The 17,791-nt window shown below is 41.4% G+C and overlaps 1 long non-coding RNA gene across 1 annotated transcript; it reads right to left on the reverse strand.

The window, feature by feature from the left end:
* Positions 1–1,439: 1,439 nt before the first annotated feature.
* On the reverse strand, positions 1,440–13,347 carry LOC123390680. The gene is made up of 3 exons (XR_006605213.1): positions 12,853–13,347; positions 12,366–12,504; positions 1,440–2,494 (listed from the first exon to the last, which is right to left on the reverse strand). It is a non-coding gene; the product is annotated as an uncharacterized LOC123390680 (long non-coding RNA).
* Between the last annotated feature and the right edge of the window lie 4,444 nt (positions 13,348–17,791).

Raw genomic sequence — 17,791 nt, forward strand, 5'->3', positions numbered from 1 at the left:
CAGAATATTGTCAGTTTCCCGAAGACCCCCTGTGCTCCACCTTTCATCCCCTCTCTTCCTCGAATCCCTTTCAGTCACGGGTATTTTTACTGTCTCCACAGCTTTGCCTTTCTCAGAGGGTCAGACAGTTGGAATCGTGCAGTATGTGGTCTCGGCAGGTTGGATTTTTCACGTAGCAATATGCATTTAAGATGACTCCATTTGGGGACGCCTGGGTGGCTCAGTTGGTTTAGCGTCTGCCTTTGGCTCAGGTCATGATCCCAGGGTCTTGGGATCGAGCCCCGCATCGGGATCTCTGCTCATCGGGGAGCCTGCTTCCCCTTCCTGCTGCTCCCCCTGCCTGTGCTCGATCTCTGTCTCTCTCTGACAAATAAAAAAATAAAATCTTCTGAAAAAAGGTTACTCCATGTGATTCCATGGCATGATAGCTCATCTCTTTTTAGTATTGAATAGTATTTAGTATTCCATTATCTGGGTATACCTGTTTGTTTATCCATTCGGCTATTGAAAGTCCTCTTAATTTCTTCCAGATTTTGGTAATCATCAAAAAAGGCCACTGTAGGGGCGCCTGGGTGGCTCAGTGGGTTAAGCCGCTGCCTTCGGCTCAGGTCATGATCTCAGGGTCCTGGGATCGAGTCCCGCGTCGGGCTCTCTGCTCAGCGGGGAGCCTGCTTCCCTCTCTCTCTCTGCCTGCCTCTCTGCCTACTTGTGATTTCTGTCAAATAAATAAATGGAAATTCTTAAAAAAAAAAAAAAAAGGCCACTGTAAACATGTGTATGCACATCTGTGTGAGCAGAAGTTTTCAGTTCATTTTGGAAAATACCAAGGAGTATAACAGCTGGGTCATGGGGTAAGGGTTTGTTTAGTTTTATAGGAAACTGGTAACCCTCATTACACAATGACTGTGCCGCTCAGCAGCAGAGAATCAGAATTCCTTTCGTTCTGTGTCCTCATTAGAATTTGGTGGTATCAGTGTTTCGGGTTTTGGCCATCCTAATAGGTATGTTGTGGTATCATGTTGTTTTCATTGAAATTCCCTAAAGACATAAGATATCCATATTATTTGCCATCTGTGTATCTTTATTAGTGAGTGTCCAGATCTCTTGCCATTTTCTTTTTTTTAAAAATATTTTATTTATTTGACAGATCAGAAGCAGGCAGAGAGAGAGAGAAGAGGAAGCGGGCTCCCTGCTGAGCAGAGAGCCCAATGCAGGACTCGATCCCAGGACCCTGGGACCATGACCTGAGCTGAAGGCAGAGGCTTAACCCACTGAGCCACCCAGGCGCCTCTCTTGCCATTTTCTAATTAGGTGGTTTTGTTGTTGTTGTTGTTAAGACTTAAGTGGTTTTTGAAATATATTCTGGATACTAGGCCTCTATCAAATAAGTGTTTTGCAAATACTTTCTGCTAGTCCACGATTTGTCTTTTTATTCTTGTACAGTCTTTTACAGAACAGAAGTTTTTAATTTTAATGAAGTCCAGCCTGTCCATTTTTTTCTTTCATGGATCATAGTTTTGATGTTGTACCTAAAAAGTCACCGTGAAGCTAGATTATCATCATGAGGTCACCTAGATTTCCTCCTGTATTACCTTTTGGAACTTTATAGTTTCGTATTTCACATTTCGGTCTGGTTAATTTTGAGTGATTTTTTGCAAAAAATGTAAGGTCTACATCTGCCTGTTCTTCTGGTGTGTGAGTATCCAGTTGTTCCAACACCCTTTGCTGAGAAGACTGTCCTTTGTCCCTCTGATTGCTTTTGATCCTTTGTCAAAGCTCAGTTGCGTCTCTTTGTACAGGTGGTTCTGGACTCTGTTCTGTCCCATTGTTCTGTGTGCTCCTTCACCAGTAGCTCGCGGTCTCGATTCCTGTGGCTTCGTACTGAGTCTTGAAGTCATGTAGGGTCAGTCTCCTTGTTCTTCTCCTTTGCCCGTTTTTAATTGAGTTGTTTGTCTCTACTGTTGAATTGCAAGATTTCTTTATGTATGCTGGATGCCAAACCCTTAGCAGACATATAATTTTTCTCTCTCCCTTTTTTTGGTGTTTTTTTTTTTCCCACTTTATTGATGATGTCTTTGAAGCATATAAGTTTTTAATTTTAATGAAGTCCAACATACCTTTTTTTCCCTATGGTTCCTTCTGGCTTTGGTATCATATCTGAGATTCTATTGCCTAAATCAAGATCATACATAATTACTCCTCTGTAACTTCTAAAAATTTTATACATTTAGGTCTTCAGTCCGTTTTGAGTTAATTGTTGTATATAGTATGAAGAAGGGGTCCAGCTTCACTTTTTTGCATGTAGATATCCATGTGTCCTAGTACCATTTGTTGAAACCTGTGTCCTTCCAAGCATTCTGTCCCTGAGAAGAAGAGGACTACTAAGTTTCATCAGTCAGGTTCTGTGGACTTCTTAGTTATCCATCATCTTGGGCCCTTATGAGATACGGTCATCTACAGCAGCCTTCCAGCCCACGTAGACTCACTGTATTATCTAGAGCAGGGGTCAGAAGGACCAGATCATACTTTAGGCTTTGCAGTTCGTAAGAGTACTGTCACAACTACTTAATTCTGATGTCACAACGGGAGAGCAGCTATGGACAATTTATGAATAGATGAGTGTGACTCCGTTCCAGTAAAACCACAAAATCGGGCAACAGGCTCGGATTTGCTGATCCTTTGTTTAGATGGTTCTAGAGTAGGGAGAAGAGGGTTCCCTATCCACAGTAACCGTCCTCATGAGGTTCTCCCTGTGGCTTTTCTGCAGGACATCTGGGGTTTTTCCATAAATGCTTCAAGAGCTGGCATGCCCGACTCTCTTTGAGATTCTACCCACTAGCATGATAAAAAAGTCTCATGGAGTGTGTTTAGTTTGGACTGCCTAATCTACCACACACTATTGAGGCTGCCTTAAGGACTCTGTACTCAGTCATAACTGCTATAATTTTGGGTATCTAGTTCAACAAAGGCCCGTTGAGGACACAGTTTATGCCAAGATTAGTGCTGTATACTGGGCCACAAAGTCAAGCCTCAGGAGACACAGAGCCTGCAAAATAAGACAGGTTAGTTGCTGCCTCCACTGTTCACGCTCTCACCCACTGTGTACCTGCCTGTACTTAATATTCTAAAGTACTTTTTCTTTATATCATATCCTCAGCTCAAAAGCTGGAAGTCTTCCTATGGCACTGAGAATAAAAATTCCATAGTGACATCAACAAAACAGAGGACTAAGAAGCTCTAAGCTCTTGTTCTCCAGCAGAGACATTGAAAACAAAAGCTAGCTAAAATGAGCTTGATGGGAGTGCCTGGGTGGCTCAGTAGGTTAAGTGTCTTCGGCTCAGACCATGATGTTGGGATTCTGGGATCAAGCCCTGCATTGGGCTCCCTGCTCAGCAAGAAGTCTGCTTCTCCTCCTCCCAATGTCTCTCTCTCTCTCTCTCAAATAAAAATCTTCTAAGAAAATAATAAATTGAGCTTGAGGGAGCTCTGAAAAATAGAAGTCTATAGTAACCAAGTGACTGTCCAGTTAAGAAAAAGCTACATTCAAAATGGTAGGAAAATTCGTGAAAGTTTTGCTCATTCTTGTCCCTCCACTTCTGGGCAGTCTTGATCTGGAGGAAGCAGCAGCCCGTTTTCCAATACCCTCCTCCACCTCAAACTAAAGGGAGCAGAGCAAACCTTATTTGCACTGTTCTAACTTGTCTGGGGACTGCCTGAAGGACTCGTTTCTTTTTCCCATAATTGGAGTTCTCCAGAGGAAATGCAGCATAAAGTGGTAGAAACTACTCATAAAATCTATAGAGAGATTATGACACAGATAGACCTAGGGCAGGACATTGTGAGTGGAGACATATAATAGACCATCTAAGGCCCCAAGGAGAAATTGGAGTGAAACTGGGAAATTAAGACATAAGGGCAGTGTGTATAGGGGGAAATTGTGCACACCTAGGTGAAATGCATGCCAAAACACCTGAAGACTTAGCTTTCTCCTTTGATCCCAAAGCTCAGAACATAGCCTACTAATTAGTAAAGAATAAACTGACACAGACCCAGTCTGCAAAGACGGGAAGAAGTGGCTGGTTTTCACCTGCCCAATTTTCAACCAAAAAAATCACAAGAAGGATAACCCGGCCCATTCAAAAAAAGGAAGTGAAGTGGTAGGATACTTCGCTGAGGAAATGCAAGCATCAGACTTCCTAAATGAGGACTTCAAAGTAACTACGAAATTTGCTCAAAGAGTTAAAGGAAAATGACAAAACACTAAAGGAAGTTAGGAAAACCATCAAAATGAGAACAGTAACAAAGAGATAGAAATAAAAAGGGCCCAAACAAATTTTGAAGCTGAGAAAGGATAATTTAATTGAAAATTTCACCGAGGGTTCAACAACAGGTTTGAGCGGGCAGACAAATCCACAGACTTAAAGGTAGTACTTTAGAAATTACTTTGAAGAGCAAAAAGAATGAAGGAAATAAACATCTTAAGGGCCTTACGGAATATAATCAAGAGGACAATAATATGTATATGGGAGTACCAGAAGAAGAGACAAAGAGGAAGAGATTCGCTGAAGAAATAACAGCCAAAACTACCCAAATCTGAAGAAAGACATGAATCTAAAAATTGAAAATTTAAACTCCAAGTAGGATAAACTTCAAGAGATCCATAGCAACATACGTTATAATCAAATAATAGAAAGACAAAGATGGAACAGAAAGCAGCAAGAGAAAGGTGGCTTGTCACCTACAAGGGATCCTCAATAAGATTATCAGTCAGCTTCTCAGGAGAAACCTCAGAGTCTATAAGGGAGTAAGATGATGTATTTAAAGTGTGAAAGAAAACTTCCAACTACAAATTTTACACCACACAATACTGTCCTTCAAAAATAAGAGAAAACCACCCCACGGCCATTAGGATGGTTGCTGTAGGGGTTCCTGGGTGGCTCGGTCTTTAAACATCTGCCTTTGGCTTGGGTTGTGATTCCGGGGTCCTGGGATCAAGCCCCGCATTGGGCTCCCTGCTCAGTGGGAAGCCTGCTGCTCCCTTTCCCACTCTTCCTGCTTGTGTTCCCTCTCACACTGTTTTTCTCTGTCGAATAAATAAAATCTTTTTTTTTTTTTTAAAGGATGGTTGCTATAAAACAAAACCAAACAAAACAAAATAATAAGTGTGGAGAAATTGGAACCCTTGTACACTGTTGACGGGGATGTAAAATGGTGTAGCAAAAAGAAAACAGTATGACACATCCTCAAAAAATTAAACAGAATCACCATATGGTACAGCATGGTTTTATACTCAAAGAACTGAAAGCAAGCTCTCAAAGATACATTTGTAGGCCCATGTTCATTGTCGCATTATTCACAATACCCCAGTTATTATGGAAGCAAACCAAGTGTCCACTGACAGATTAGCGGACAAGCAAAATATCCCCACAATGAAATATTATTCAGCCTTAAAAAGGAAGGAAAATGTAACACATGCTACAACATGGATGACCCTTGAGGCTATTATGCCGAGTGAAGCAAACCAGTCACAAAAAAACCCAAATACTTGATGGTTCTACTTATATGAGATACCCAGAATATAGCCAAATCCATAAAGACAAAGTAGAATGATAGTTGTCGGGGACTGAGGGAAGGGGATAATGGGTTACTGTTGTATGATGAGTTTAGAATTTCAGTTTTGCAAAATGAAAAGAGTTCTCAAAATCGGTCGTGCAATAATGTGGTTAACACTCATGAATGGTACATTTAAAAATGGTTATAACTAAAAAATAATAAGGGAGAAATTAAGACTTTCCTGGATAAACAAAAGCGGAAGCAGTTATTACCACTAGACCTGACCTCCAAGAACTGCTAAGGAGAGAACTCCAGGTTAAAATGAAAGGACACTGAAACGTGACCCAGAGTCGTAGGAAGCTCTACGGATCTCCAGCAAAGGTAAGTACAAGGGCAAGGATAAAAACCAGTGTTGCGACTTTGGTTTATAATTTTATTTATTATTCTTTTACGGGATTTGAGAGAGAAAGCGTAAAAGGTCATCATAAGCCTGTGTTTAAATGTACTCATTCGACAAAGATATCTTTGTGGGAACAGTAACGTAAGTGTGCGGGGATGGAGACAGATAAGTAAAAGCACATTTTTGTTTGCAACTTAAGTTTGTATCAACAAAAGTAGATTCTGACAACTTGAAGATGTTATGTAGAATCACCTTGATAACCACAAGTAAAATAGTTTGAAAACATACAGAAGGGAATGAGAAGGGTATTAGTTATATGTCACAAAAGCAACAAATCAGGGGCGCCTGGGTGGCTCAGTGGGTTAAAGCCTCTGCCTTCAGCTCAGGGTATGATCCCAGGGTCCTGGGATCGAGCCCCGCATCGGGCTCTCTGCTCCTCGGGGAGCCTGTTTCCTCCTCTCTCTCTGCCTGCCTCTCTGCCTGCTTGTGATCTCCATCTCTCTAGTAAATAAATAAAATCTTAAAAAAAAGCAACAAATCAATTGAACAGAAAGGAAGGCAGCAATAAAATAAATGAGGAACAAAAAAGCTATTAGACATACAGAAAACAACAAAAGGCCAAAAGTAAGTTCTTCCCTATCATCAGTTACTTTCAATGTAAGTAGATTAAACCCTGCATCAAAAGGCACGGATTGGCAGCAGGGATTTCTAAGGCATGACTCAACTATATGCTGTTTCCAAGAGACTCACTCTAGATCTGAGTACACAAATTAAAAATGAGAAGATAGGAAAAGATATTTCATGCAAATAGTAACCAGAAGACAGCAGTAGAGAGCATAATACTATGAGTCAAAGTAGACTTAAGATTTTTAAAAGGCTATAAGAGACAAAGATATATTAATAAAGGGTTCAGTACAGCAAGAAGATACAATTACATTTATGTACCTAATAAATCATCAAAATATTTGAAGCAAAAATTGACAGAATTGGAGAGAGAAATAGATAGCTCTACAGAAATAGTAGGTGATTTCAGTGCCACTTTCAGTAACGACAGAACACGACAGAACCAATAGGAAATATAGGACCTGCACAATACTATAAACCAGTTGAACCCAGCAGACACAGACACTACCCAACAGGAGGAGAGTACACAGTTTCCTCAAGTGCACACGGAGCATTCTCTAGTAGAAACCCTAGATTAGGCCACAAGAAAAATAAATACATTTTAAAACTACTGAGATTATACAAAATATGTTTTCCCATCACAGTGGAATAAAATTAGCAATCAGCTGAAGGAGAAGTAAAAAATTCATAATTACATGGAAATTAAATAACACACTGTTTAAAAACCAATGGGTCAAAAAAGAAATCTCAAGGGATGTTATGAAATATCTTGAGACAAATGAAAGCAAAACCACAACATTCCCCAAAATGTATGTGATGCAACATAAACACTGCTAGGGAGGAAATACATAGCTGTAAATGCTTACATTAAAAACATGAAAGATTTAAGGGGCGCCTGGGTGAGTCAGTTGGTTAAGCATCCAACTCTTGATTTTGGCTCAGGTCATGATTTCAGAGTCCTGGGATTGGGCTCTGTGCTCAACGGGGAGTCTGCTTGAGGATTCCTCTCCCTCTTCCTCTGACCCTGCTCCCCACCCACCCGCCCAAAACACATAAATAAATCTTAAAAAAAAAAAAAAAAGACTGTAAAACTCTTGGAAGAAAACAGGAGGAAAGCTACATGACATTGGATTTGGTAATGATTTTTTTTTGACATGCACAGACAACAAAAGAAAATAGACAAGTTGGTCATCAAAATTTAAAACTTTCATGTGTCAAAATGCACTGTCAACAGAACAGAAAGGCAGCACACAGAATGGAGAAAAGGCAAATTAAACATCTGATGAGCAACTAATGCCCAGGATATGTAAAGACCCCAACAATTACAAACAGGGTGCCTGGGTGGCTCAGTCTTTTAAGCGTCTGCTTTTCACTCAGGTCATGATCCCAAGGTCCTGGGACCAGGTCTGCATTGGGCTCCTTGCTCAGTGGGAAGCCTGTTTCCCTCTCCCTCTGCTGCTCCCCCTGCTTGTGCTTTCTCGTTCTCTGTCAAATAAATAAAAAAAAATATTTTTAAAAAAAAAGAAAGAAGGGGCACCTGGGTGGCTCAGTTGGTTAAGCCACTGCCTTTGGCTGAGGTCATGATTCTGGAGTCCTGGGATCGAGTCCCGCATCAGGGTCCCAGCCCCGCAGGGAGTCTGCTTCTCCCTCTGATCTTCTCCCCTTTCATGCTTTCTCTCTCTCTCAAATAAATAAAGAAAATCTTTTAAAAATATATTTAAAAAAGAAAGAAAAAAGAAAACAACCTAACTCAAAAATGGGCAAATGATTTTGAATAGACATCTCCCCCAAATAAGATATACAGATGTTCCCTAACCTTGTGAAAGAATGCTAAACATCGTTAGTCATTAGGGAAATACAAACCAAAATCAGTCTGAGACCCACACCCGTTAAGATGGCTGACATAAAAGAAAACAGAATCGAAAGTGTTGATGAAGAATGGGGAAATTAGAATCTTTGTGCATTGCTTTTGGAAATGTAAAATGGTGCTTTCACTGTGGAAAACAGGGTGGTGTTTCCTCAGTAGTTTAAACATAGAGTTATATCACGCAGAAGTTTCACTTCTGGGCATAAACCCCAAAACCTTGAACAGAGAGTTGTATACTCATGTTCTTAGCAGTATTATTTGCAATAACCAAAATGTAGAAACAATCCAAATATCAGTTGATGGATGAAAGCTAAGAAAGTGCAACACACATGCACACATGCACAGGAATGTTCTCAGCGTAAAGAATGAGATCTTGGCAGATGCTACATGATTGAACCTTAAAGACATTATGCTGAGTGAAGTAAGCCAGGCCCAAAGGACGAATGCATCATTCCATTCTTATGAGATAACTAGAACAGCCAGATTCATGGAGGCAGAAAGAAGAATGGTATGTGCCAGGGGCTGGACAGACAGGAGAATGGGGGGTAACTGTTTAATGGGTACAGAATTTTATTTAGTTTGCAAAGATGAAGTTCTGGAGATGAGAGTGGTCAACGAACTTCATGCCACTGAACTGTAGACTTAAAAGTGGTGAAAATGGTAAATTCATGTTATGTGTATTTTATCCCAATGAAAAGTTTTTAGAAAACCAGGGTAAAAGGCAGAAAAAGCAGGTGTGTTAACCAGAAATATTGGTGTAGTTAAATCACTTTGGCTCTGAGCTCCCTGGAACCAAGAGAATACGTCTTTACGTATTCTCATAGTGCCAAGAACATGTTAAATGGCTTCAGTAGTTTAATGGAAAATATTGCATTGGTTTAATTTATAGCAGCAAAAATTCTGTACCACACATATATAAATAGAACATGAGAGTAGAAAGTTAAATATTGAATATAAAAATATGGAGACCACAATTCAGAGATTATGGTTTTTTGGTTAATAGAGGAAATAAGGATTTTTAGAAAGCAGTTTGTTTTCAGAGTCTTCACTTTCTGTCCTTTAGATCAGTGAGTTTTACACACTGTTGTATTCAATCCTTGAATTACTAAGAATTTTCGAAGCCAACTCATGGCTCTCAAGGTCAGACAAAAGGGTAGGGCTATAGGCACCCATTCCAATACCGTCAGACCAACCACGCTTCGGATTTCCTCCAGAAGTGGGTCATACTGCTGTGGGTGTACTTTGAAAAGCACTTACAGAGAATATATCCTTGAATTAAGATCGAAATCTTGGGGCTCCTGGGTGGCTCTGTCGGTTAAGTATCTGCTTTCGGCTCAGGTCCTGGGATCCAGCCCCACAATGAGCTCTTTGCTCAGCAGGGGAACCTGCTTCTTTCGCTCTCTCTGCCAGCTGCTTCCCCTGCTTGTGCTCCCCCTCTGTCGTATAAACAAACAAAATCTTCAAAGAAAAAAGAGTGAAATCTTGTTACTTAGGAATATAAATCTCAATATTCTGATTAGTTTTTAGAATATAAGCTATACTGTCTGCCTAAATACTATTAAAAAGTAAAACTTGGGGCGTCTGGGTGGCTCAGTGGGATAAAGCCTCTGCCTTCGGCTCAGGTCATGATCCCAGTGTCCTGGGATCGAGCCCCACATTGGGTGTCTGCTCCGTGGAGAGCCTGCTTCCTCCTCTCTCTCTCTCTCTCTCTGCCTACTTGTGATCTCTGTCTGTCAAATAAATAAATAAAATATTTAAAAAAATAACTAAAAAGTAAAACTTTAGGGGTTCTGGGTGCCTGGGTGGCATGACCTGCCTTAGGCTCAGGTCATGATCTCAGGGTCCTGGGATCGAGCCCCACATGGGGCTCTCTGCTCGGCAGGGAGCCTGCTTCCTCCTCTCTCTCTGCCTGCCTCTCTGCCTACTTGTGCTCTCTGTCTGTCAAATAAATAAATAAAATCTTTTTTTTTAAAGTAAAACGTTGTGTATTTATTAATATGCAATATGTAGTTGTATTTGAAAGATATTAAAACCATTTTAGTTTGATACTGTGACCAGAGTAAATGAAGATTTAAAAAATGTAGATTGTAGTATCATTCATTCCAAAAGTGGTTCTCGTTATGTGAAATACAGACATAATTCAGGGTATCTCTGTTTGTAAAGACATTCCTAGTCCACTGAGGGATAATCTGCTGGATTTTCTAACACTGCTTAATAAATACCAAGGGACAGGAAAGCAAACATACCGGGAAGATACATCGGGAGCGGCATGAACCATAGAGATCGCTCTATGGTTCGATAGATTTCTATATAACTCTATGTAGGGTTCTACATAAAGAAATTTATGTAGAATAAATAAAACTTTTGAACAGTCTCACATGTTGAGGGGAGTTAGCCATGTGTTATGGGTTGGCTTGTGTCCCCCACAAAAAATATTTTGGAATTCTAACACTGGTACCTCAGAATGTGACCTTATTTTGGACATAGGCTTCTTTACAGAGGTAACCAAGTTGAAGTGGTGTTCTTGGGTGGTCCCTAATCCAAAATGATTGGAATCCTAAGAAAAAAGGGAAATTTGGGGGCTCCTGAGTGGCTTAATCAGTTAAACATCTGCCTTTGGCTTCAGTCATGATCTCCGGGTCCTGGGATTGAGCCCCACGTCAGGCTCCCTGTTGAGTGGGGGGTCTTCTTCTCCCTCTCCCTCTGCTCCTCCCCCATCCCCATCACCCCTAGCTTGTGCTCTCTTTCTCTCAAATAAATAAATAAGATCTTGGAGGGGGGAGGGGGAGATTTGGATACAGAGAGATACATTTAGAAAGAAGATCATGTGAAGAGATGCATGCTGAAGACAGCCATGGACAAGGCCAAGGAGAGAGTTCTTTGAAGAAACCAGCCCCGATGACATTTATAAGTTGGTGAATGATTTGGAACTTCTAGCCTCCAAAACTATGAGACAATAAATTTCTGTGGTTTAAGTTCTTTAAAAAAAGGATAAAAATCTAAGCACTTAACACTAGCATTCTAGAACATTTGCAGTCTATCTCCCAATAAAATTTCCAACTTTATTAGTCTCCTGCATAACCCTTCATTCCAGCCCAATGGTTTCTCTCATTATTTACTCAGGTTTTTGAGTGTCTACCATGCAAGGCTTAGGGTTGGGCAATAGGAATAGGACGTGACTCTGACATCCAGAGTCACTGCCTTCAGAAAGTCTTATGTTCTAGGGGGAGAGATGCTAAATGACTAATGTCACCGTTCATCATTTCATTACAACTATGGTAAGAGTTGGAAATGAGAATGAGCCCAGAGAGCATATAACAGAGAACCTGACCTGATCTGGGAGAATCAAGGAAGTTCTTGGAGAAAGTAATGTGTGGACTTAAAGGATGAGTTAAAGTTGGTCAATGAAGGAAAGAACATTCCTTCAACAGATGTTCGAGTTTTCTCAATTCTGATTTTGTGTACACGAAGCCATCTGCTGGTACTACAATACCCTTAAGAATTCAAATTCTAGGGACCCCTGCGTGGCTCGGTTTGTTAAATGATTGAGTCTTGATTTTAGGTTCAAGTCATGAACTTGACTTTGGTTCATGACCTCGAAGTGGTGAGTTCCAGCCCTGCATTGGGCTCCGTGCTCTTGGGGGAGGGGGATTGTCTGCTTCTTTCCGTCTTCTTCCCCTTCCCTCCCTGCCCCATCTCGCATGGGCTCTCACCACATTGTTTCTCTCTAAAAATAAACAAAATCTTAAAAAAAAAAAAAAAACCACTCAAAATATGGCTCCTATCCCCCCTTCTCCAGAAAGCCCTTCCTGATCATCTCATGCTGAAGTACTCTCTCCTTGCTGTAAACTAAACAAATTTATTGGTTATTAGCTATAAGCCATGCACGCCCTTGTGGTGTTTTCGTGATGCTCGCCTTACCTTATTATATAAATCGAAGTTCCTTGAGTCCAGCCTGCATCCAGTTCATTAACAAGTCACTTCTGTTTTAATTCCATGCAGAATTTTCAGGGAAGACAATGATTACAGGACTTGGTTTAAATAATCTTAACCTTTTGTACTGTAAAGTAAAACACAGATACCAAAAAACCCCACATAAATAATGTGAATTATAAGGAGCTGGATTATAAAGAGAATTTACAATTATGATTCATAGCTCAGTGAATTATAGGAACACCCAGATAACTACCCCCAGGTCGAGAAACAGAGCCTTGCCAGGCACTTGAGAGACCCTGCTTTCACCCTGTCCCCAATACAGTCACCTTCCTCCTACATAAAATGTCCCCAGTCCTGACCTTCATGGGCAACCACGTCTCCGGATTTCGTTATAGTTTTGTTGCGCAAGTATGCATCTGCTACCACAGTAGCTTTCTCTTGCACTTTTGTTGTTCCTTTTTTTCAAACGTACCTTTCCGGTCTCTTAATCTTCAAGGTCACTCACAATTTCGTGATGAAAACCCCGGGCTGTTGGACCCGTGGAGTTTCCCACAGTCCTGGATTCTGCTGATGGTGTATTTATAGTACAGCTCAACCAGCTCCTCTCTCGTCATTTATTTCTTTTTTCCTGCATCTTAGCAACGGTCCAGAGGCCGGTCAGATTCAGGCTGGATCCCTCTGGCAAGGCCGTGGTGGTGGTGTGTCCGTTCAGCAGGAGCCACAGAGTGTCTGCGCTGTCTGTCTGTGACAGCAGCAGCTGTCGGTGTTTGGTGCCTGGATCCGCTCATTCACTGGGGGTCGCACGATGGTGGTATTCTGATTCTATCACTCTTCTTTATTTGTTAAACGGAATATTGTTATAATGAGATGCTTTTCCTCATCTACTATTGGCTACCCATTTGGGAGAAACGTAATTATAAATCAGATCTCCTGCCGACACGGAAATTTGCTTCCACAATATATAGGAAGGAAAGGCAACAGTCTCACTATTGAATGAGCATTAAACCAGACTGCAGGGGCATCTGGGTGGCTCAGTGGGTTAAAGCCTCCACCTTCGGCCCAGGTCATGATCTGAGTCCTGGGATCGAGCCCCCGAGTCGGGTTCTCTGCCCAGCAGGGAGCCTGCTTCCCCCTCTCCCTCTCTCTCTGCCTGTCTCTCTGCCTACTTGGGATCTCTCTCTATCAAATAAATAAGTAAAATCTTTAAAAAAAAAAAAAAAGAAAGAAAAAAAAACCAGACTGCAATGCACAGCAGTCCATCGAGGAGCCGGCAGGAAAAGTAAATCCTGTTACATAGAGCCAGGCAAATAAAATCCGTTACGTTTGTGTTAATTGCCTTTATCAAAGGAAAATAAACCTCCTCTCTTTATGACAAGCAGGATGGTACATTAAGGAGCCAGGCACCTAGGTTTAAAATCCCAAAGAGACCAGCTCACCTTTCAAGGATGGCCTCGGAGAAAGAAGGCCTTACTGGTATGAAAAACTGGCGAGAGGTCTGTGTAACTTTTTAAAAAGATGTACATATATCTCAGGGAGACAGAGAAAGCATTTATAAATTCAGGTTTCTTTTAAAAGGAATGCTGAAAAGAAGGAAGAAAGGGGAATGCTCTCTTTTAAGCACCAGAGATACCTAGATTTATTTTATTATTATTTTTAGATTTTTGTTTACCCTGCGCCTAGGAGTGCAGTTCATGGAGAGAAAGCGAGATGTTTGATTTTTTCCTTTATTTGCCTATTTTCAAAATAATGAACTGGCTTCTAAGCATCCCCCGAAGGTGACCCATTGGTTTTGTTTGTTTTTTACAGATTCTTATTTATTTGGCAGGGAGAGAGTATAAGCAGGGGGAGCAACAGGCATTGGGGGGGAGGCGGGAAGCAGGCTCCCTGCTGAGCGGAGAGCCCGATGCAGGGCTCGATCCCAGTACCCCAAGATTGGGACCTGAGCCACAGGCAGAGAGAGGCTTAACCCACCGAGCTGCCCAGGTGCCCCCGTGATGCACATTTTTAAAGATCAAAAAAACAAGTTCATCCTGCCGATACTTCCACTTCAAATTCAGGGTTTTTTTACTTAAACTCTTCCATAGGATAGAATTAGAATATTCTATTGCCTTGCATCAGTTCTGAAATCCAGAGACTTTGAGGTTCTGGACTGGCTCTTCCTGCCTATCCTACATATACGTCATTTTCAGTCAATTCACTTTGTTCTTTTCTATCAGACTTCCTTACAGTTAAAATGTTTTTTCCCCCACTCAGAGCACCTGGGTGGCTCAGTTGGTTAAGCCTCCAACTCCGGATTTCAGCTCAGTCATCATCTTAGGGTCACAGGATTGAGCCCCAAATCGGGCTCCACACTCAGTGGGGAGGTTTGCTTGGGATTCACGGTCTCCTTCTGCCCTTCCCCACCCTGTCCATGCCCACCCTCTTTTCTCTTTCTCTCTGTCTCTCGAATAGACAAAGTCTTTGAAAAAATGTTTTTCTGTTGGGGCCCCTGCTGTCTCAGTCAGTGGAGCATGTGACTCTTGATCTCAAGGTTGTGAGTTCGAGCCCCACATTGGGTTGTAGAGGTTTCTTACAAGTAAAATATAGCAGGGTGCCTGCCTCTCTGCCTACTTGTGATCTCTGTCTCTCTGTCAAATAAATAAATAAAATCTTTCAGAAAAGAAAGTAAAATCTTAGAAAAAAAAGTTTTTAAGTATTAAAAAATGTTTTTAACGTTTTTATCCCTCCTATTTCCCTTAAGGAAAATCGTTTTATTGTTTATTTGCTTTTGTGTTTCTTCTCATTTACTTTTCATTTTCCCCTTTTATTTCTAAATTTTTCTCATTTCTTTTACTGTAGCTCTTTCATGTCTTGTGTCACTTTCATAATAATTTTTAGCTGGTTTTAAAGTAGTGATTGGCTCAGAGTTCCTGAGTGGCTCAGCTGGTTAAGCATCTGCCTTTGGCTCAGGTCATGATCTTGGGGTTCTGGGATCGAACCCCAGGTCAAGCTCCCTGCTCAGAGGGGAGTCGGCTTCTCCTCCTCCCTCCGCCCCTTCCCCCTGTTTGTAAACTCTCTCCCTCTTCCTCCCTCCCTCCCCCACCTCTCTCTCACACAAATAAATAAAATCTTTTTTAAAAATAGTGGCTGGCTCAGTTGGTAGAGCATGCGACTTTTGACTTCAGGGTCGTGAATTGGAGCCCCACATTGGGTATAGAGTTTACTTAAAAAATAAAATAGTAGGTTACAATTTGAGTTGTTTTGTGGGCAAAATGTTATTCTGTTCCTTTTTTAAAATAATATCTTTGTATGAGATTTTACCTTAATAATTTTCTAATGTTTATTTTTATGTGAAATTAGTTTTCTGGAACTTTTAGAGGGAGTTGTGTGGTTTAGGATGGTCTTTCTAACTTCAAAGAGCTCTCTCTTTTGTTGTTTTTATAATACTCAAAAGTATGGTGGCTTGCCAACTCTGTTCCCTCCCACTTTTATTTAAATAAAAGGCTGGCCAAAGCCACCTGTTTTTATAAATAAAGTTTTATTGAAACACAGTCTTGTCCATTCATTTACGTATTGTTTACAGCTGCTCTCAGGCCAAATCAGCCAAGTCGAGTTGCAACAGTAACGCTAAAGCCTACGAGACCCAAATACTTACTGTCTAGCCCTTTAAGACTCCTGATTTAGACCTTTTGTTTCTTTGTCTCTGTTCTGCTCAGTTTTGACTTGACTCCCAGCAGTGTCCTCTTAATGTGGGGCCTTGTCCTAGACGGGAGCCCCTAGCAGTCTGAGAGCTCTCAGGGAGTCCTATTGCTTCAGACCTTAGCAGCCCTTCCTCACATTTTTTAAACTGTGGTAAAATATATATAACATAAAATTTATCATTTTAAACATTTTTTGGTTGACAGTTCTGTGGCATTAAGTATCTTCGCGACATCGTGCGACCATCACCACTATGTATCTCCGGAACTTTTTCATTATCTCAAACCAAAATTCCGTACCCAGGTAGCAGTCACCCTTTAACCCCCTCCCCTCGCCCTAGCTCCTGATAACTTTCTTCTGCTTTCTGTCCCTGTGAATTTGCCTATTCCAGGATCTCATTTAAGTAGAATCATACAATATTTGTCCTTCAGTGTCTGTCTTATTCTACTAAGCATAACATTTTTTTTTAAAGATTTTATTTATTTATTTGACACAGAGAGATCACAAGTAGGCGGAGAGGCAGGCAGAGAGAGAGAGGAGGAAGCAGGCTCCCCGCTGAGCAGAGAGCCCGATGCGGGGCTCGATCCCAGGACCCTGAGATCATGACCTGAGCCGAAGGCAGCGGCTTAACCCACTGAGCCACCCAGGAGCCCCTAAGCATAACATTTTCAAAATCATCTGTGTTGTACCATTATCTGAATTTCATTCCTTTTTATAGCTAAATAATGTTCTATTGTATATAAATATATATGCATATATACACCACATTATGTTGATTCATTCATTTGTTGATGGACACTTGTTTTCATCTTTTGGCTATTGTGAATAATGTGGCTGTGAATACTGGTGTGCAAGTACCTATTTGAAACCCTACTTTTAATTCTTTTGATACGTATCTCGGAGTGGAATTGTTGGATCGGATGGTCATGCTGTTTTCATCTTCGTGAAAAGCTGTCACAGTGGCTTTTCCATTTACCACAAGAGCTGCACCATTTTCCCACCAGCAATGCACTTGGGTTCCAGTTTCTCCACATCCTTGCCAACATTTCCTTTCCTCTGTTTTGTTTTTGTTTTAATCGGAGCCGTCCTGATGGGTTTGAGGTGGTATCTCCTCATGGCTTTGATTTGCATTTCTGTAATGATTGGTGATGTATGTTTTCAGGAGCTTATTGAGCGTCTGTAAATCGTCTCTGGGGAAGTGTCTACTCAAGTCCTTTGAATTGTGTTTATTGTTGCTGTTGTTGCTGCAAGAGTTTTCAGGGATTCTGGATAGCCAGCTCTTATCGGATACATGATCTGCAAATATTTACTCCCATTTGTGGTTCTTTTCACATTACGTGTCCTTTGTTTCTCCCCGCCCTTTTAAAATTAATCCGTAATTTATGGAGAGGCGCTTTACGATTATATGAAGATCCTCTTCCTCATCCAAGTTTGCATCATCATCTGTTGATGGTTCTTTCTTGGTTCAGTGGCTACTACTTTTGAGCACCAACTGTGCCCCGGCTGCTGCCCGGGGCGTCTCATCTGCGCTGTCCTCACATCATCCAGGAGGAGACTGAGCCGCAGGGGGAAACAGCAGCACGAGGGCACACAGCTAAGGAGCGGTAGAAATGGGCGAGGACTCCAGGACCTGCTGTTCCGGACCCAGCGTTCACGTGCTAGAGCCAGGGGAGCCAGTATTAGCTGAAAATGGGGGTCTCCGAGCATCAGGTCTGCTGAGCCTGTTTTTGAAG

The sequence above is a fragment of the Mustela putorius genome, unplaced genomic scaffold (genome assembly GCF_011764305.1).
Source record: "Mustela putorius furo isolate JIRA1106 unplaced genomic scaffold, ASM1176430v1.1 tig00000139_pilon_pilon_pilon, whole genome shotgun sequence".
NCBI lineage: Eukaryota > Metazoa > Chordata > Mammalia > Carnivora > Mustelidae > Mustela > Mustela putorius.